Source organism: Medicago sativa, chromosome 4, assembly GCF_051527215.1.
Source record: "Medicago sativa cultivar Bolivia chromosome 4, Bolivia_mono, whole genome shotgun sequence".
In the NCBI taxonomy this organism is placed as follows: domain Eukaryota; kingdom Viridiplantae; phylum Streptophyta; class Magnoliopsida; order Fabales; family Fabaceae; genus Medicago; species Medicago sativa.
Window position 1 is genome coordinate 14,253,154 of NC_140752.1, and position 22,629 is coordinate 14,275,782.

Sequence of the window (22,629 nt, forward strand, 5' to 3'; positions counted from 1 at the left end):
AGATAGGGCACCACCTGACCCAATGGGCATCATCCAATGGGTACCTAATTAGGCCTTTCCCACCGATGGCTAACTGCACCTCCTAAGTACTTACTACTAGGTTCAACTCGCTCTCGGTAACTTTCGTCTAGTTATTAATCATTTACTTCCTAGATAGGTAGATATTAATATACAAGATATAAATATCAAGATATAAACATCATAATAGTAATATCAATATTAGGCCATGTCACAACCTAAGTACCTAATCTAGGGTTGCCCTTCGTCAGAATAAACTATTCCTAATAAAACTTAATAGCGAACATAAAATATTCTAAAATAAACGACATTAAATTAAATAATTATCCAACAAAACAAATTGAGGTTTATTTAGAACTCTAGCCTATAAGTATATAGTTACACATGATAACTAAGACAAAATACAAAAAGATAAAAACATATGCTAGAAAAGATAGGAGAAGATATAACTCCTCCTTGTTTCACAAAATCGCCTTCTTCTTGAACTGCTCCGGTACTAAACGAAAAATTATGAATGAGGAATGCGGTATTTATTGTAACACCTCCTTTAATTAACTTAAATTAATTAAATAAAAATCATTTTTCTTATGGATTTTTGTAAAAATTTCGGCATGACTTATTTTAAAAATTCAACCTTTGTATGAAGCCAAAGTTGTACCTGATAGCAGTTTTGATTTTTCATAAACAAGAGCTAAATAGAACGCTCTACTGGTCTTACAAGATATTGCCAGTCATGGAAATAAGATAAATAGGTACGACTTTTATGAAGTATGTAAAACTTTCAAAATAAAAGGAGATATTACATATTAGTACATCACAGTTTTGAACTCCAATAAAAATGAAAGTGCCCATAAATATACAAATAACCAAATACAAAATCAACAATCTAATACAAGAAAATATCAGATCTTCATTTTCCATCAACAATCAACCTAGTCTCAGCTTGGACCCGTGTGCAATCCTCAAAGGTAACTACTAACAAAATCAGGAAGACAAGCAGAAGGAGAAAAAGAATACGGGGTCAGATTACGCATCAAGTAATATCAGTAGATATGGGAATTCACACAAAAATATTTATTACACGACCCACATGATAGTCGAAAATAGGTAATATAATTTAATAAAATAGTTGACTCAATGCATGATGACCCTTAATCCTAACACTGCTCCATGGAGACTAATGTTGTCAAAGTTTGTCGATATGGCAATCAAGTCGCGCAACTCATAACTAACGAAACCTCAAACGGCAGTAACCATCATGGTACTCCTCGGAATTCTCATTAGAGTGCTCTGCATTGATCTCGAATTAGTTCAGTGGAGTGTCAGAGTAGATATGTTGGCTAGTGGGATTACCGGCGATCAATGTAGCTAATCATTGAGCCATTGGTACAAGCCCCACTCATATCTAACCCCCCATGGCCCTCACTTTGCTAATCTCCTAAAAAGGCGATCCAAATCATCAAACGACAACGACTATGATTTAGTTGGAATTGTTGTCCAACGGAAAAACAAGGAAACATAAGTTCCTGAGTAGTAACGGTGCCAATTTTAAAATAGAATTATGATACAGTCAATTGGGTATGGACAATTTAACATATGCCTAAAAAATTTTGTTTCTCAAAGAGACTTAAACCTCACATTAGTTAGACCCGATACGTAGTTGTATCAAAATCAAGTTTCATTATTAAATTATCTAAGCTCATAACCCAACTAAGTCAACTCTAATTATTTGACATAGTCTACAATCTCACTGGACCCTAATTAATAATCCATTTTAAATCATAACCTCACTTACTACTAATTTGAAAACTCAATTTAAATTGTAAAATGATGAATAGCTTGACTTCAATCATAAGGACTTATTTATGTATTTTATCCAACACCCAATTTACCGACAACTTATAAATATATAAAGGAACACGTCCTTGGATCAAACTTATTCGGATCCAATAAAAAAAATACAATTGGTGTTATACCCTAATTTTGGACCTAAAAATACTAACTCAATTTTTCTTTTTTTGTATTCCAAGCCATTTGAACTGGCTCTGATCAATTACATCTTTCTCTGCATTTTATTTCAATGTTATTTGCAAAATTCACATGCAAGGGTATTTTAGTCATTTCCTATGTCAAAATTTCTTCCAGTCTTTTAAAATTTTGTTTGAGTCCTTTCAAGGAGTTTGAATAAGTCTCTGTTTCATTCTATGTCAAAATCCATCTCAAAAATTGCATTTGAAGTCATTTTGAGTCAGTTTTGCCCCTGGGGGCATTTTAGTCTTTTCAAGTGTCAAAACTCTGTTCAAATCTTAAAAAATTGCCTCTGAGTCTTTCAAGTTGGTTTAAATAAACTTTTGTTTCAATTCCCTGTTAAAAATCCATTTTTTAAATTGCATCTGAGTCATTTTTTTAGTCGTTTTAGCCCTAGGGGCATTTTGGTCATTTCACATGAAATTTCGGCAGAGAGAGGTTACTTTAAAGTACCTCATTTAAGCCATTGGTTCGTTTTAGTCCGTTTTGTCAAATTTTAATCGTTTCACTTTACGTTATTTTCCGGTTACCAATTTTAGTTCATTTTATTTTTAAGTCCTAAAATTCCTAAAATTTGCATCTTAGTCCATTTTTGTCCAAGTCATAGTCCAGTGCCACGTGTCAGGTCCTAATTTGTCCAAGAGTTAGTTATGCCACATGTCATGTTCATATTGGTCCAGGCAGTTACACATCAGCTATAAAAGCTGACTCAATGGTCAAAGTCAAGGGGATACCATTCACTTTCTTACAACTCAGCAGAAACAAGTCTCTTTTTCTCTCTCCACATTTTTCAGATCAAAGAACCAAAAAGCTCAAGAACAAGATGAATATCGCATGAATATTCATCTTCACCTGCAAGAAAATTCCAGAAATCGTAATCACCATAACCAATTCCAGTTCCAATTCCAACACTGTTTCTCACGAATTCATCATCATCAGTTCAGATTCATCACTGAACCGAAGCAAATCCATCAAAGAATCAAGAACAACAATTCAAGCCGAACTCATCACCAAAACTCAACATCACAAGATTCAATTCGAATTCGTCACTGTTCGTAACAGATTCAAATCAAAGCCAAAAATCAGAATCAAAACGATAAAGAGGAACGGTACTGGAAAACGTTCGCTGCAACCTTTACGATTGCAAGCTCAACGAATTCGCAAAGGGTGAACGAAGAGGAAGGACGAACTGCAGATCCAAGCAAGAGAAGGAACGAGGCCGTAACACACAAAAGAGGTAATTCTTGCCTCTTTTCATTTCACAAAACCTAGTGTATGTTTGTTTGGAATTAGTATCGAATCAAGATGTAGATCCACGATTCCATGCGAATTTTTCTTCAAAGATAATGGTGGATTCGACAAGAACACAAGGAGATCTTTCCAAAACTGTAAAAAAATATTGAAACGGCCAAAAAAAAAACTTTCCGGCGACGTCGCCGGAATCCTCTTTGAGTTCTCGCCGGAATCCCGTCGGAGAAGAAAGACTTGCGCAGAGCCTCTCTCTCTAAACTCAGTTTAGAGAGAGAAAGTGGTGTGAATTATGTGGAATTCCTTTGCATTTCGTTTATATACCCCTTCCTGATCATACGCGCGCGCGTGCGCTATACTCCCCTACTCCCTCGCCTTTATAACCGCTGATCTTGCTGCCAGATTACGTGTGTGGTTCTGATCTAATCTTCTGATGTGTCTGCTTGAATTTATCATGTGTCCTGCGTTATTAGCCGTTAGATCTAGGGTTTTGGCATCCTGGATCAATCCAACGCTCCTGATGTGCTTGGATGATCCAGGATCCATCAAAGACCATGGGCCTGGGTCTCTTTTTGCTGGATTTCGTCTGTTTCTTCATTTCCTTGCTGTTTGCACTACGTTGCATGCTTTTTACACCTCTTGCATGTCAAAATTTCTTTAAGAAATTCCAAATAAATTTCCACAAATTCTTGATAACTTTCTTGATGTCTTATAACCTTGTTGCATAATAAAACTTAAAAAAAATATGTGTAGCCTTTTTTACCATTCTTGATAAAACTAGTAATTTTCTTATACTTTTTAGTCCAAAAAACCTTTAAAAAATTCCTAAAAAAATTCATATAGGCTTCTTGATAGTTTTGTAGCATTTTGTGATAGTTTTTACATATAAAAAATTGGTTAAAAAATAAGGTGTTAATTTTCTTGCTATTTTGTGATATTTTGTGCTATAGATTGATGGAAATTTGCTTGACTCCAATTCCACTTTCTTGATGAACATTTATGACCTATGCCATTTACTTTTATGGAGTTTTAGCCACTGTTTGTGTTTGATATTGCTGCATAATTGTGAATTTTGGGTAGGTTACTTAGTTTACAAGTTACTTGTGTAAATAAATAGTGTAAATATGCTAGGATTGCTTTAAAAATGTCAAGTTAATCATGTTGCCTTAATTCCCATTCTAAAGTCTGATTCTAAACCCATTCAAAATGTGATGGAATAGGAGAATTATAGGTCATATGGCTCTTGCATTTTATGAGCAAACTTTAGCCATGTTTTGCACTCATTTTGCCTTTGTTTTGTGTTGATTTCTATGCTTTATGTTATAGTGTCTCCTTGCTTTATTTCTTTTGATATTACCATGTGTTACTAACCATTTCATTTCATGTCTCATATATTTCATAAGCATTCCCACTTCATCCCATATTCATCTTATTTCTTATACTTTAGGATTCATGCAAAAATTAGAATGTAAAGACTTAGGAGTTCTTGTAATATTTTACTTTTATGCTTTTAAATTCTTGCAAGACCATAGAATGTATCTAGGCCAATGATGTAAAGGACAATGGACTCTAATGATGTACACCGACACAAGCACCGACACATGCACACACACCACTTTAGGTATATAGTTAGAATATGCATGTTTAGATGTATGTTTAAGATTGTATGTTTAGATGAATGTTTAGGCTTTATACTTAGAAAAATCATTTTCCAAAAAAATATGAACAACTTCACTCAAACATTTTTTTTTCTTAATAAACCTTGGGATCAAAATCCCATTGAATTTTCCTTTTCTTTTCTTAAACAAAAATCTTAATGAATCTTAATAATACTTAGACCACATTTTGCAAGTGACTAATTCAACCTCACAATTTCATAATCCCATGCCCTTGAGGCCTCTTTCTCTCATTCTTCAAATTCCAATTTTCAAACTTAAAATCAACCAACAAAAACAAAAACATTTTTGGAAGAGAACTACGGTGGATTTGATCCCTTAAACGGGTACGTAGGCAAGGAACAAAATTCCTTCAATTCAACTAAAATAAAAATTCAAACACATTCTTCTCCCTCCAATTCTTCACTTAGAAACCTTTAGGTTTAAATAAACACTTTCAAAATAGCATTTAAAAATAAAGCGCGCGCGTAGAAAGTAAAGACGGTTCCTATAGGATACTATAGTCGTTATGGGTGCCTAACACCTTCCCGTAGCGAAAACAACTCCCGGACCTCGATTCTCAAGGGTTTTGCTTACTTTTTCCCTTCCCAAGAAAAAATAAGATATCACCGGTTAAAAAGGTTCAAACGTAATCAATGTTTGACACCCGAAAACCAAGATAAAACAGCTGGCGACTCCGCTGGGGAGATTCGAGAGTTACGCCTAGTCTTTATTCCCACGCTTGCGCTCTTTTTACTTGTTTCTTTTACTTGCTTTCCTATGTGAATAAATGTTTAATTTCTTACAAACGTGTGGGGTGAGAATATCAAAAGTCCTGCACCCGGGCTGAGTGAACTTAGGATTTAGGAGGGATATAATCGACAATTCATTCCGGGGGTTGCCCCGTGTTTTGGATTATGCGATCAATCCCACATAGCTGAGGCATTTTGGGGGTGATGTTGTCGGCGCGTGTTGTCGCGTTTAGGCACTTTACTTCTAATTGTTCTATGACGCTATGAACCGTAGATAACCAAACCCATCCATGGCCATTTTCTAGGACGTAGTGCGGAGGCTAGACCGAGTGTTGTCTCGAGTTTTAATCGTCACGCGATACTACACTCAAGTTAGACCTTCCGCGGATAATCATGGAGCGAGTGTTTGTCTCGTGACACCGTGATATACGTCGGAGAGGTTGCAACTTGGGAACTTTTTTAGAACCCGGTTAATATTATCCTAAAGCCCTAGATTCACCGGACGCCGTGTCCACCCGTGACTCCTCGACTTTGAACCTCAACCCATCATGTTTTCTCCGAACTTGAACATAATCATGCATTCATGCATACATGCATACATGCATAAACTTTTTTCATGCATTGTTATCGAAGGGCTTAGACAAGTTGAATTTGTAAACATTGTAGGAATGAAGAAGACTAATTCCTACAAGTTCAAGGAAGTGGATTTGGCTAGTTTGAGAGATTTGGCACTCAAGATTGAGGATCCGACTGGTTTCCGACGTCGTTACGGGGCTTTACTTACTATTCTCCAGACTAATGTGGATGAGAAGCTTGTGCACACTCTAGTGCAATTATATGATCGGGACTATCGGTGCTTCACTTTTCCGGACTTTCAGCTGGTGCTTACTCTAGAGGCTTATTCTCATTTGATGGGTCTATCTATTGCTAAGGGGGTACCTTTCTCAGGACTTGATCATCCTCTTACTCCATTGGTTATTGCCAAAGATCTCTATCTTAAGACCACCGATGTCTCCAAGAATCTTGTCACTAAGGCACGTATCCGAGGGTTCACTTCAAAGTATCTACTTGAGAAAGCCAACCTCAATACCACTTGTCAGGACACTCTCGAGGCTATTCTTGCACTTCTCATCTATGGGCTTATTCTCTTTCCGAATCTTGATGACTTCGTGGACATGAATGCTATTATGATCTTCCACTCCAAGAATCCGGTTCCTACCTTGCTAGCTGACACATACCATGCTATTCATGATCGTTCCGGCAAGGGTCGTGGATACATTCTTTGTTGTGTGCCTCTCCTCTATAGGTGGTTTATTTCGCACCTTCCGGAGTCTTTCCATGACAATCCAGAGAATTGGTCTATTTCACAGAGGATGATGGCTCTCACTCCTAATGAAGTGGTTTGGCTCACTCCCGCTTCTAGGGTTAAGGAAATCATCTTTGGTGGTGGGAAGTTTCTTAATGTACCTCTTCTTGGTACCCGAGGTGGAATCAACTACAACCCGGAGCTTGCTTTGCGACAATTTGGTTTTCCGATGAAAGATAAGCCCATCAATCTTGCTACGGCTCCTTACTTCTTTCACTACTCCAATGCTCCCACGGGAATAAAAGAGGATTTCATAGAAGCTTGGTCTAAGCTTCGGAAGAAAGAGGTGAAGCATATGGGTGTAAGGTCCGGTGTTGCTCATGAGGCCTATACGCAGTGGGTGATAAACCAAGCTGTGGAGATTGGTATGCCTTACCCCTCTATGAGATATGTGTCTGCGTCTATTCCTACCATGCCATTGCCACTACTCCCACCTACTCAGGAGATGTATCAGGAGCATCTAGCTATGGAGAGTCGAGAGAAGCATCAGTGGAGGGCTAGATACTATGAGGCTGAGAACTTGATCATGACTTTGGATGAAAAGGATGAGCAGAAGACTCATGAGGTCTTGACACTGAAGAAAGAGTTAGCTAAGGCTAAGAGAGAGATTGAAGAGAAAGATAGGTTGCTTATGAGGGACTCCAAGAGGGCTAGGGGTGCCCGTGACTTCTATGCACGATACTGCAGCTATGAGTCTGAGTCTGAGGATGATACTTCCACTTCCTATGCTTGAGGAGTTCTTCTTCCTGTTGTTATTTCCAGTTGTTTATGTTGTTTTACATATCAAAGTCTATCCCTTGGCTTAGCATTTCAAAGGGAATCGTCTTGTAAAACTATATGTTGATTGTTTGTTTCCCGTTTATGTTAATTGTTGTTTAGTAATGTTTACAAATTTCTAGTTTGTCTAAAACCCTTCGATAACACATAAAAAGAGTCTTTTTGCATATGCATTAGTACATTTCATGCATCATATGCATTCATTGGTCACAAAAAACTTCTCTCGTGCTCATTGCCTCCTGGTTTTGTCCGCCGCAGTCTGAAAAGTGGCTCGTGTTCGCAAAGTTTATCAACCAGATAGAGTTCATCAAACTAGATTTCACAAGAGAAGGATTATGGCTAACTTTGAAGAAGAAAATGCTCAGCTCCGTGCCGAATTGGCTGCTATGAAAGAAGACTTGGCTAAGGCTCATGACACTATGTCTGCTTTGCTGGCTGCACAAGAACAACCAGCCACATCTGTCCCAGTTTCTACTGAAGCAATTCCATCTATCCCACTGTCTACTGTGGCTACCGATGCTCGGTTTGTTATGCCCAATGGGCGTCCTTATGGTCTCTCAGCTTACTATTCTCCTAATACTGCTGCTGGTGTCTCTGGTTTTGCTGGTCAAGGACAGATTCCCGTATCCACTGCTATGCCTCAGGTAACCACTGTTGTTACCGACCCTATTGTACACACTGTGCAACAGGTGATTGATGTCGGTACTCCGCGTGGACAAGATCCCGCAATGGAAGCTCTGAAAAGACAGTTAAGGGAGTTGGCTGGAGAACTCCGTGAGGTCAAGGCTAGCCGGGGAAACAATGGTGTTCCTGCTAAAGCTCGTGATCTATGCTTGGTATCCCGATTTGAGGTTCCTAAGAAATTCAAAGAGCCAGAATTTGACAAATACAATGGAACTTCTTGTCCACACAACCATGTCATCCGGTATGTCCGAAAGATGGCTAACTACGCAGATAATGATGCACTAATGATCCACTGCTTCCAGAGTAGCTTGACAGATGATGCAGCAGATTGGTACACTAGTTTGAGCAAAGACAACATCCATACTTTTGAGGAACTCGCTGCTGCTTTTGAAAGTCATTATGAATTCAATACCCGCCTGAAGCCGAATAGGGACTCTCTTAAGGCTCTGTCTCAGAAGTCAGATGAAACATTCCGTGAGTATGCCCAGAGATGGAGAGGGGCAGCTGCCCGTGTCTCCCCTCGACTTGATGAGGAAGAATTGACACAGACATTCCTGAAGACTCTGAAGAAAGAATATAAAGAAAGAATGATAGTCTCTGCTCCAAACAACTTCTCCGACATGGTCACTATGGGAACTCGTCTAGAGGAGGCTGTCAGAGAGGGCATTATTGTTCTTGAAAAGGGTGAATCTTCAACCAGTGCACCAAAGAAGTATGGTAATGGCCACCATAAGAGGAAAGAATCTGAAGTAGGGATGGTATCTGGCAACCCATCCGCAGCTGCTACTCAATTACCTCTGCCTTACCAATACATGCAATACTCTCAACATCCTTTCTTCCCACCATTCTACCAGCAATATCCTCTGCCACCGGGTCAACCACCAGTGCCCGTCAATGCCATCACTCAGCAAGTACAACAACAGCCTCCTGCTCAACAGCAACGGCAGCAACAACAGGGTCCCCGACCCAAACCTTCTTTCCCACCAATACCTATGCGGTATGCTGAGCTGCTCCCAACTTTACTTGCTAAGGGACACTGCGTCACTAGACCAGGCAAACCTCCGCCTAATCCATTGCCTCCCAGGTTCCGACATGATCTTACATGTGAATTCCATCAGGGTGCTCAAGGCCATGATACCGAAGGTTGCTATGCTTTGAAATATATTGTGAAAGATCTGATAGAAAAAGGAAGGTTGACCTTTGAGAAAAGTGTTCCTCATGTTCTTGACAATCCACTTCCAAACCATGCTGCTGTCAACATGATCGAGGCTTTCGAAGGAATCCCCGTTCCTCAAGATGATCCCATGCTGGATGTCCGCAATGTCGTTACTCCCTTGGTACCGCTACATACCAAACTTTGCCAGGCTTCTTTGTTCAATCATGATCATGCTTCTTGTTCAGAATGTCTCCAAAATCCTATGGGCTGTTGTGTGGTGAAAGATGATATCCAGAGTCTGATGGATGGCAAACACTTGATTGTCAGTGATGTATGTGTGATTGTGCCAGTGTTTCATGACTCTCCCGCTGAAAGTGTATCTAAGACAAGGAATGTTGAGCCTTTGGTGATCAGGTTACCTAGTCCGGTATCGTATACCTCTACAAAAGCAATTCCTTACAAATACAATGCAACCATGATTGAGAATGGAGTGGAGGTGCCTCTGATATCCCCAGCTACAGTTGATAACGTTGCAGGAGAAATTACAGCCCTAAGAAGCGGAAAAGTCCGCCCACCCTTGTTTCAAAAGAAGGTGGTCACACCTATTGCCACAGTAACTCCACCAGTTGCTCCTCCTATTGACAAGAACACCGGCCCAACAGGCCAATCTATTGACGAGTCTAATCTGGATGAAATTCTGAGGCTTATTAAGAAGAGCGATTATAAAATTGTTGACCAGCTGCTGCAAACTCCATCAAAGATATCCATCTTGTCTCTGCTCATGAGCTCAGAAGCTCACAGGAAGGTGTTGATGAAGATACTGGAGCAGGCTTATGTTGATCATGAAGTCTCTGTGGATCAGTTTGATGGGATAGTGAGTAATATTACTGCCTTCAACAACTTGGGATTTGGTGACGATGAACTCCCCGAAGCAGGGAAACACCACAATTTGGCCCTGCACATCTCCGTGCATTGCAAGTCTGACATGATATCCAATGTGTTGGTGGACACTGGATCATCCTTGAATGTAATGCCGGAATCTACACTAAGACAATTGAGCCATCATGGGATTTCTCTGAGGGGAAGCAGCTATTTGGTTAAAGCTTTCGACGGATCTCGCAAAGATGTTCTTGGGGAAGTAGACTTGCCAATTACCATTGGTACCAAGACATTTCAGATTACTTTCCAGGTCATGGACATCAATGCTTCTTACAGTTGTCTCCTCGGAAGACCGTGGATTCACGATGCTGGGGCAGTCACCTCTACGATGCTGGGGCGGTAAGATTGTCACTGTGCATGGTGAAGAAGCATATCTGGTTAGCCAAGTGTCATCTTTCTCTTGTGTTGAAGCAGGGTCCGCTGAAGGGACGTTGTTTCAAGGCTTGACCGTTGAGGGTGCGGAACCCCGAAGGGCTGGTACTGCTATGGCTTCACTGAAGGACGCCCAGAAGGCTGTTCAAGCAGGGCAAGCTGCTGGCTGGGGCAAAGTGATTCAGATTCTGGAAAACAAGCGTAAAGAGGGCCTTGGATTCTCCCCAACATCTGCTGTTTCAACAAGAACTTTCTACAGTGTTGGGTTCATTAATGCTATTGCCGAAGATGCTGCTGAAAGTAGTTACGTGCCTACATTTGTGGTACCAGGAGGCACTGTGAGAAATTGGGAGGCCATTGATGTTCCTTTAGTCATGCATGCTTCCATGTAATGTGTCTTGTTGCTCATGTTTTTCTTTGTTTTCAAAATAACAATCCTCTCGCTCTGCCCAAGGCGAAAGTGATATCATTGTAAGGGCGTGTTTGTTTCAGCATTGCCGTTATCAATAAAAGTTGTCGTCTTTTTTCACGACTCTTTGTTTTTTTACTTTTTAGTGCCTTTTTCTTGGAAATAATGGTAATGCCAGAAAAAACCAAAACATCTGTATTTTCTTATTAATTTCAAAAATCTGCATAAAAAAAACATTTTTTCTAAAATCATCCCAATCATATTATGCAGATTGAACCATAATAAACCCGTTGAACACAGTGACCCTATTGTTCCTCCAAATTTTGAATTCCCTGTATATGAAGCTGAAGATGAGGATGATGATGAAGAGATACCGTATGAGATCACTCGACTGCTTGAGCAAGAAAGAAGAGCCATTCAGCCTCACCAGGAAGAGATTGAGCTTATCAACCTGGGTACTGAAGAGAACAAGCGAGAGATCAAGATTGGTGCTGCACTTGAGCCAGAAGTGAAAAGGAAGATTATTCAGCTTCTTCGTGATTATCCAGATGTCTTTGCATGGTCCTATGAAGATATGCCGGGTCTAGATCCCAAGATTGTGGAACACCGAATACCGACAAGACCTGAATGTCCTCCTGTCAAACAGAAATTGAGAAGGTCTCGTCCAGACATGGCTCTTAAGATCAAGGCTGAGGTGCAGAAGCAAATTGATGCGGGTTTCCTCATGACAGCTGAATACCCTGAGTGGATTGCCAACATCGTACCAGTACCAAAGAAAGATGGGAAAGTTCGAATGTGTGTTGATTACAGAGATCTGAACAAAGCCAGTCCAAAAGATAATTTCCCGTTGCCTCATATTGATGTGCTTGTTGACAGTACTGCTCAATCCAAAGTGTTCTCCTTTATGGATGGTTTCTCTGGCTATAACCAGATACGGATGTCTCCTGAAGATAGAGAAAAGACGTCCTTCATCACTCCGTGGGGAACGTTCTGTTATAAAGTGATGTCGTTTGGCTTGATAAACGCTGGTGCTACCTATCAAAGGGGTATGACCACTCTGTTTCATGATATGATTCACAAAGAGATTGAAGTATATGTTGATGATATGATTGTGAAATCGAGTGATGAAGAGCAGCATGTTGTGTATTTGAAAAAGATGTTTGAAAGACTGAGAAAGTACAAGCTGCGGTTGAATCCTAACAAGTGTACATTCGGTGTACGATCTGGAAAGTTGCTAGGCTTCATTGTCAGTCAAAGAGGCATTGAAGTTGACCCCGACAAAGTCCGAGCCATTAGAGAAATGCCGGCCCCTCAAACTGAAAAGCAAGTCAGAGGTTTCCTCGGACGTCTGAATTATATTTCAAGATTCATATCTCACATGACCACTACTTGTGGACCGATTTTCAAATTGCTCAGAAAGAATCAGCCTGTTGTATGGAATGATGAATGTCAGGAAGCTTTTGATAGCATTAAAGAATACCTGTTGGAACCACCTATCCTCGTCCCACCAGTGGAAGGAAGGCCTTTGATTATGTATTTGTCAGTGTTAGATAATTCAGTGGGTTGTGTTCTCGGTCAACAAGACGAGACTGGTAAAAAAGAGCACGCTATCTACTATCTGAGCAAGAAGTTCACCGACTGTGAGACTCGGTATACAATGCTTGAAAAGACCTGTTGTGCTTTAGCTTGGGCTGCCAAACGCCTGCGTCATTATATGGTGAATCATACAACTTGGTTGATATCCCGAATGGATCCAATCAAGTACATCTTTGAAAAGCCTGCTGTTACTGGAAAGATTGCGCGTTGGCAAATGTTGTTGTCTGAATATGATATTGTGTACAAAGCTCAGAAAGCAATCAAAGGAAGTGTCCTTGCTGAGCATCTTGCTTGTCAACCTCTTGATGATTACCAGCCGATTAAGTTCGATTTCCCTGATGAAGAGATCATGTATCTGAAAGCAAAGGACTGTGAAGAACCACTGATCAATGAAGGGCCGGACCCCAATAGCAAGTGGGGGTTGGTATTTGATGGTGCTGTTAATGCCTATGGTAAAGGAATTGGGGCCATCATTGTAACTCCACAGGGGCACCACATCCCTTTCACCGCCCGAATAACTTTTGAATGCACAAACAACATAGCCGAATATGAAGCATGCATCTTGGGCATTGAAGAAGCCCTCGATCTGAGAATTAAGCACCTTGACATCTATGGAGATTCTGCACTTGTTTTTAATCAGATAAAGGGTGAATGGGAGACTCATCATGAGAAGCTGATCCCATACCGTGACTATGCAAGACGTCTGTTGACATACTTTACCAAGGTTGAGCTGCACCATATCCCCCGGGATGAAAATCAGATGGCTGACGCTCTTGCCACTCTGTCTTCCATGTTTCGTGTGAACCATTGGAATGATGTGCCCGTGATCAAAGTGCAGCGCCTTGACAGACCCGCTCATGTGTTTACTATTGAAAATATGCCAGACAAGCTGATGAAGATGTGAATGATAAAAAGCCTTGGTATTACAACATCAAACAATTCTTGCAGAATCGTGAATATCCACCTGGTGCTTCCAACAGAGATAAAAAGACCTTGAGACGATGGGCTAGTAAATTCCTTCTGGACGGAGAAATCCTATACAAGAGGAACTATGATATGGTCTTGTTGAGATGTGTTGACAAACAAGAAGCTGAGAAGTTGATGCATGATGTACATGACGGTACCTTTGGGACCCATGCTTCGGGTCACACCATGTCAAGAAAACTATTAAGAGCCGGCTATTACTGGATAACTATGGAACGTGATTGCCACAAACATGCTAAAAGATGCCACAAATGTCAAATCTATGCTGACAAGATTCATATACCTCCACATGCTCTCAATGTTATATCTTCCCCGCGGCCTTTCTCTATGTGGGGCATTGACATGATCGGAAGAATTGAACCGAAAGCTTCCAATGGACATCGTTTCATTCTAGTGGCAATTGACTATTTCACCAAGTGGGTTGAGGCTGCCTCCTATGCAAATGTGACCAAGCAAGTGGTTGTCAAGTTTATCAGGAATAACATCATCTGTCGATATGGTGTTCCCAACAAGATCATCACTGACAATGGTTCCAATCTGAAGAATAGCATGATGCAAGCTTTATGTGAAGAATTCAAAATTGAACATCACAACTCTTCTCCTTATAGACCTCAGATGAACAGTGCAGTTGAGGCCGCTAACAAGAATATCAAGAAGATTGTTCAGAAGATGGTCACTACTTACAAAGACTAGCATGAAATGCTACCTTTTGCCTTGCATGGTTACCGTACTACGGTGCGCAGTTCAACCGGGGCAACTCCTTTTTCTCTTGTGTATGGTATGGAAGCAGTTCTCCCTCTGGAAGTGGAGATTCCATCTCTTCGAGTAATCATGGAAGCAAAATTAACTGAGGCTGAATGGTGTCAAAGTCGGTATGATCAGTTGAATCTGATTGAAGAGAAACGTATGGATGCTATGGCTCATGGACAGTTGTACCAAGTGCGAATGAAGAATGCTTTTGACAAGAAAGTCCGACCCCGAGAATTCAAGGAAGGCGAACTTGTATTGAAAAGAAGGATAAGTCAGCAACCCGACCCAAGGGGCAAGTGGACACCTAACTATGAAGGTCCTTATGTTGTCAAGAAGGCTTTCTCTGGTGGTGCTTTGATTCTTACACACATGGATGGTGTTGAACTCCCAAATCCTGTTAATGCCGATATAGTCAAGAAATACTTTGTCTAGAAAGAAAAGAACAGCGTGGTAGGTCGAAAACCCGAAAGGGCGGCCTAGGCAAAAATGCGCTTCCCGGTGGATCGAAAACCCGAAAGGGCGATCCAGGCAAAAGTTAGGGACAAAAAAAAATGAATATAAAAAAGCTCGCTGAGATTGTACGCAACTCAGGCAAGAATGAGCGCCTCGATGAGCCGAAAACCGGAAAGGGCGGTTCATGCAAAAATGAGGTTGACAATAAAAGACAAGTAACTATATCTGGCAAATCATCATCACCCCTTGGGGCATTTACAACTGTCAACGATCGTCTTCATCAGAGACTTCCGTACTTGTGAATTCAAAATTTCTATGAAATGTAGCGGTCATCGTGTTCAATGTATCACCAACCAATAAAATTACCATTTTCCAAGCTTTGTAAATCCGTGGAGTTATGCCTTTGGCTAATTTTCACTCTTCTACATCAATTTGAGCCCATGCTTTTGTTTGAAACTCTATTTTTCTTTCTACTCTCAATGTTATATACAAAATATTTCCTTTCCATTTTGATAATGTCAATGTCTGAAACAAACATTTTTGAAAACTGAAAAATCTTTTTCTGTCTATTTTGAAAGCAAACCTGAGCAATAGGGTACATTTCAATGAAACATGCATGAATGAATGAATGTCAATGTCTATTTCAATACATGTTACAAGCAGGTTACTCCCCAGGATGATCTGTGGTCAATGGCAAGAATGAAAAAACAGAATGAAAATGAAAAAAAATTGAAAAAAAATACAAATGAAAAGCTCGCTAAGTCGAAAACCCGAAAGGGCGGCTTAGGCAAAAATGAGCACCCCGCTGATTGACAACCTGTGAAGGCAATTCAGGCAAAAATGGGGCAATGAAAATTTATTCCCCGGTGATTCGAAAACCCGAAAGGGCGGTTCAGGCAAAAATGGGATTGAAAAAATGAAAATGAAAAGAATATGAAAGCATTGACCACAGATGCGAACATCCAATGTTTACCCAACACTGACACGCCTAACAACGGCGACCTGTATCCAAGAATCTTCCAAGGTTCCCTTCTCTACAAGTTTTATTGCCCTCAGCCATGGTTTCGATACGTCTCTCAACGACGGTCTCTCCAAAGAGGTTTTCCCCTGTGAATATGTTGCAGCACGAGCCACTACGTGCCCAACCTTCCAATGTTTTGTCTATCTTTGTGAACTTCTCTGTCAAACTGCCAACCAATCACGCATTTCAAGCATTTCATACATGCATGATCATGCATTTTATGTGCTCATACATCCAATAATCCTGCTATACCATACATACATGTTGCATATCCAACTCTCAACTGTCAAATTCAATCCAAGTTTCAACTGTCAAACTCAATTTCAATTTCAATTTCAATTCCAACTGTCAAATTCAATTTCAATTGTCAAATTCGATGCAATCCCGACTCTCTCAATCTCAATTTCAATTCAATGTCAAATTAGAAGCAATCTCAATTTCAATTCAATGTCAAATTCGAAGCAATCTCAATTTCAATTCAATGTCAAATTCGAAGCAATCTCAATTTCAATTCAATGTCAAATTCGAAGCAATGTCAATTTCAATCCAATTCAATCTCAAATTCGAAGCAATGTCAATTCCAATGTCAATCCAATGTCAATGTCAATGTCAATGTCAATTCCAATTTTCAATTCATTTACAATTCAATTCAATTTCAACTCTCCAATCCAATGTCTATGTCTATGTTTCTGATCAATCTCAATTCTCAATCTCTCTTTCAATGTCAACTTTCAACTCAAATCAACGTCAATTCACTCTCAATTTGATTTTGGGCCAACAAAAATGGTCATGCTTATCTTCAAATCAAGTCAATGACAATTTACCCTCAAATCGGTATCTTGTTAAACCAGACTTTCAATTCATATCTTGTTACTGGTCAAGTGGCTAGTTCGATCAAAAAAGAACAGCTTGTACCCGCATATATACCTATACTTTCGGACAAACGACAAGTTCGATCCAAAGAACAGTTTGTACCCAGCTTATGCTTTGTTATCAGTCAAACGGCAAGTTCGATCTAAAAGAACAGTTTGCACCTACTTACATGGTGTGGTGATGATCCAACGGCAAGTTCGATCCAAAGAACAGTTTGTATTAACCCTTTTGTCTATATCTCCAGCCAAACAGCCAGTTCGATCCAAAGAACAGTTTGTGTCTGCCTATCTGTTTGTATCTTCAATCAAGTGTCAAGTTCGATCCAAAGAACAGCTTGTATCTGCCTATATGTCTATGTTTCAGGTCAAGTGCCAAGTTTGATCCCAAGAACAGCTTGCATCTATCTCTTGTTTTGTATGCCTTGGTCAAGTGACTAGTTCGATCCAAAGAACAACTTGTACCTTATTTTCTATCCCCTGGTCTGTCCACCCTGTCAATGTCCACCTGAATCCCCAGTGACATGACATGTTCCATGGACTCCAGTTGTTTATCTTGCATTCATAATCAAAGTATTGCATGGCATTCATATTTTTGAAAATCTGAAAGCGTATTTTTATGTCCAAAAGCAGTGCAAATGTTAATATTTAAGTATCTTCGTCCCGTCAACTCAAAGACTCCGTCTCTTGATTCTCCGGACAAAGAAACTTAAATAGGGGCAGCTGTTATACCCTAATTTTGGACCTAAAAATACTAACTCAATTTTTCTTTTTTTGTATTCCAAGCCATTTGAACTGGCTCTGATCAATTACATCTTTCTCTGCATTTTATTTCAATGTTATTTGCAAAATTCACATGCAAGGGTATTTTAGTCATTTCCTATGTCAAAATTTCTTCCAGTCTTTTAAAATTTTGTTTGAGTCCTTTCAAGGAGTTTGAATAACTCTCTGTTTTATTCTATGTCAAAATCCATCTCAAAAATTGCATTTGAAGTCATTTTGAGTCAGTTTTGCCCCTGGGGGCATTTTAGTCTTTTCAAGTGTCAAAACTCTGTTCAAATCTTAAAAAATTGCCTCTGAGTCTTTCAAGTTGGTTTAAATAAACTTTTGTTTCAATTCCCTGTTAAAAATCCATTTTTTAAATTGCATCTGAGTCATTTTTTTAGTCGTTTTAGCCCTAGGGGCATTTTGGTCATTTCACACGAAATTTCGGCAGAGAGAGGTTACTTTAAAGTACCTCATTTAAGCCATTGGTTCGTTTTAGTCCGTTTTGTCAAATTTTAATCGTTTCACTTTACGTTATTTTCCGGTTACCAATTTTAGTTCATTTTATTTTTAAGTCCTAAAATTCCTAAAATTTGCATCTTAGTCCATTTTTGTCCAAGTCATAGTCCAGTGCCACGTGTCAGGTCCTAATTTGTCCAAGAGTTAGTTATGCCACATGTCATGTTCATATTGGTCCAGGCAGTTACACATCAGCTATAAAAGCTGACTCAATGGTCAAAGTCAAGGGGATACCATTCACTTTCTTACAACTCAGCAGAAACAAGTCTCTTTTTCTCTCTCCACATTTTTCAGATCAAAGAACCAAAAAGCTCAAGAACAAGATGAATATCGCATGAATATTCATCTTCACCTGCAAGAAAATTCCAGAAATCGTAATCACCATAACCAATTCCAGTTCCAATTCCAACACTGTTTCTCACGAATTCATCATCATCAGTTCAGATTCATCACTGAACCGAAGCAAATCCATCAAAGAATCAAGAACAACAATTCAAGCCGAACTCATCACCAAAACTCAACATCACAAGATTCAATTCGAATTCGTCACTGTTCGTAACGGATTCAAATCAAAGCCAAAAATCAGAATCAAAACGATAAAGAGGAACGGTACTGGAAAACGTTCGCTGCAACCTTTACGATTGCAAGCTCAACGAATTCGCAAACGGTGAACGAAGAGGAAGGACGAACTGCAGATCCAAGCAAGAGAAGGAACGAGGCCGTAACACACAAAAGAGGTAATTCTTGCCTCTTTTCATTTCACAAAACCTAGTGTATGTTTGTTTGGAATTAGTATCGAATCAAGATGTAGATCCACGATTCCATGCGAATTTTTCTTCAAAGATAATGGTGGATTCGACAAGAACACGAGGAGATCTTTCCAAAACTGTAAAAAAAATTTGAAACGGCCAAAAAAAAACTTTCCGGCGACGTCGCCGGAATCCTCCTTGAGTTCTCGCCGGAATCCCGTCGGAGAAGAAAGACTTGCGCAGAGCCTCTCTCTCTAAACTCAGTTTAGAGAGAGAAAGTGGTGTGAATTATGTGGAATTCCTTTGCATTTCGTTTATATACCCCTTCCTGATCATACGCGCGCGCGTGCACTATACTCCCCTACTCCCTCGCCTTTATAACCGCTGATCTTGCTGCCAGATTACGTGTGTGGTTCTGATCTAATCTTCTGATGTGTCTGCTTGAATTTATCATGTGTCCTGCGTTATTAGCCGTTAGATCTAGGGTTTTGGCATCCTGGATCAATCCAACGCTCCTGATGTGCTTGGATGATCCAGGATCCATCAAAGACCATGGGCCTGGGTCTCTTTTTGCTGGATTTCGTCTGTTTCTTCATTTCCTTGCTGTTTGCACTACGTTGCATGCTTTTTACACCTCTTGCATGTCAAAATTTCTTTAAGAAATTCCAAATAAATTTCCACAAATTCTTGATAACTTTCTTGATGTCTTATAACCTTGTTGCATAATAAAACTTAAAAAAAATATGTGTAGCCTTTTTTACCATTCTTGATAAAACTAGTAATTTTCTTATACTTTTTAGTCCAAAAAACCTTTAAAAAATTCCTAAAAAAATTCATATAGGCTTCTTGATAGTTTTGTAGCATTTTGTGATAGTTTTTACATATAAAAAATTGGTTAAAAAATAAGGTGTTAATTTTCTTGCTATTTTGTGATATTTTGTGCTATAGATTGATGGAAATTTGCTTGACTCCAATTCCACTTTCTTGATGAACATTTATGACCTATGCCATTTACTTTTATGGAGTTTTAGCCACTGTTTGTGTTTGATATTGCTGCATAATTGTGAATTTTGGGTAGGTTACTTAGTTTACAAGTTACTTGTGTAAATAAATAGTGTAAATATGCTAGGATTGCTTTAAAAATGTCAAGTTAATCATGTTGCCTTAATTCCCATTCTAAAGTCTGATTCTAAACCCATTCAAAATGTGATGGAATAGGAGAATTATAGGTCATATGGCTCTTGCATTTTATGAGCAAACTTTAGCCATGTTTTGCACTCATTTTGCCTTTGTTTTGTGTTGATTTCTATGCTTTATGTTATAGTGTCTCCTTGCTTTATTTCTTTTGATATTACCATGTGTTACTAACCATTTCATTTCATGTCTCATATATTTCATAAGCATTCCCACTTCATCCCATATTCATCTTATTTCTTATACTTTAGGATTCATGCAAAAATTAGAATGTAAAGACTTAGGAGTTCTTGTAATATTTTACTTTTATGCTTTTAAATTCTTGCAAGACCATAGAATGTATCTAGGCCAATGATGTAAAGGACAATGGACTCTAATGATGTACACCGACACAAGCACCGACACATGCACACACACCACTTTAGGTATATAGTTAGAATATGCATGTTTAGATGTATGTTTAAGATTGTATGTTTAGATGAATGTTTAAGCTTTATACTTAGAAAAATCATTTTCCAAAAAAATATGAACAACTTCACTCAAACATTTTTTTTCTTAATAAACCTTGGGATCAAAATCCCATTGAATTTTCCTTTTCTTTTCTTAAACAAAAATCTTAATGAATCTTAATAATACTTGGACCACATTTTGCAAGTGACTAATTCAACCTCACAATTTCATAATCCCATGCCCTTGAGGCCTCTTTCTCTCATTCTTCAAATTCCAATTTTCAAACTTAAAATCAACCAACAAAAACAAAAACATTTTTGGAAGAGAACTACGGTGGATTTGATCCCTTAAACGGGTACGTAGGCAAGGAACAAAATTCCTTCAATTCAACTAAAATAAAAATTCAAACACATTCTTCTCCCTCCAATTCTTCACTTAGAAACCTTTAGGTTTAAATAAACACTTTCAAAATAGCATTTAAAAATAAAGCGCGCGCGTAGAAAGTAAAGACGGTTCCTATAGGATACTATAGTCGTTATGGGTGCCTAACACCTTCCCGTAGCGAAAACAACTCCCGGACCTTGATTCTCAAGGGTTTTGCTTACTTTTTCCCTTCCCAAGAAAAAATAAGATATCACCGGTTAAAAAGGTTCAAACGTAATCAATGTTTGACACCCGAAAACCAAGATAAAACAATTGGTACCGACTTTAAACCTCATTCCAACCCTTTCGGATCAATGTCCGAAAACAAATGCACACACAAAAAGTCTCTAATGACTTATACAACTCAATTTTACCGGCTATACATAGAGCCTAACTACGTAACACAAATAAGGTTCTTGTGATCAAAGCTTGTTTATGGAAATTAATGCACAAGAGCAACTGATCACACCACGAGAACAATTCACAAAACAATTCAATTAACAACCAAACAAGCAATGGATCATAAACAACACATAAGGGATAAAGACACAAAACACTTAAAGAAAACAATTCATATATTTCAAACAAACCACATATGATAAACACATTCACACAAAACAGTTCGATTCCCAAAATAACCCCTTAATGATTAATCAGCCCCCACCTTAATACTTTACCGAATTCTCCCGCATAGCAGCTATAGAACGCTTACTTCATTGCTCCGATTCCGAGGGTTTCCAAGCTGCCCCATAACTGATTTATTACGACCAATAGAGGGAAAGACATCACACGTACACGACAAAGCAGTTCAACACCAACACCAACAATAACAATAAAATCACATCAGTGGCTAACATAAATAAATATTAACAACTAACATATCAATTTAGTAAAAAGGCAATGAGGTTTTCAAATGAAAGTTGATCCTTTGCAATTCAAATATGAAATTTGAGCAAGAATAAAAGTTTAACATCAATGAAGTGAACTTCTAATTATTTAACACATCATTTTGATCAAAACAACTTAACATAACATTCTTTAAAAATGAAACACAATCTTTCTAATTCATAAATTACTAAAATCATCTCAATTTCAAATCTGAATTTGACATATATATTGTCCAATCTTAAACCTCGTCAACATTTCTTAACAACAATTCAACAGAATGGTTCCAACTTTATATTTGATATAAACCTTGATTTTCAATCATAAAATAGGACTAACTAGTATTCTTATAACAACTTAGTCTAATATATCCAGTAAGGCGCTACTAGGAAGCTTAAAATCATCAATTTCACAAACACAACATGCTTAATTTGGTGGCTTATTCAAAAATCCGAAAATACATATAAAAATCCTTAAAATGTGATTGATGGGGTAGCCACAAGAGGTCGAATGGTGGTGTTATAGGCCATCAAAGGTGGTGAAACGGTGGTGTGGTGGTAGGCTTGG

General features: G+C 38.9%; 1 long non-coding RNA gene across 1 annotated transcript; it reads right to left on the reverse strand.

The window, feature by feature from the left end:
* Positions 1-777: 777 nt before the first annotated feature.
* LOC146926542 (uncharacterized) lies at positions 778-22,536 on the reverse strand. Its single transcript, XR_015034145.1, has 2 exons — positions 21,842-22,536; positions 778-990 (listed from the first exon to the last, which is right to left on the reverse strand). It is a non-coding gene; the product is annotated as an uncharacterized LOC146926542 (long non-coding RNA).
* Positions 22,537-22,629: the final 93 nt, after the last annotated feature.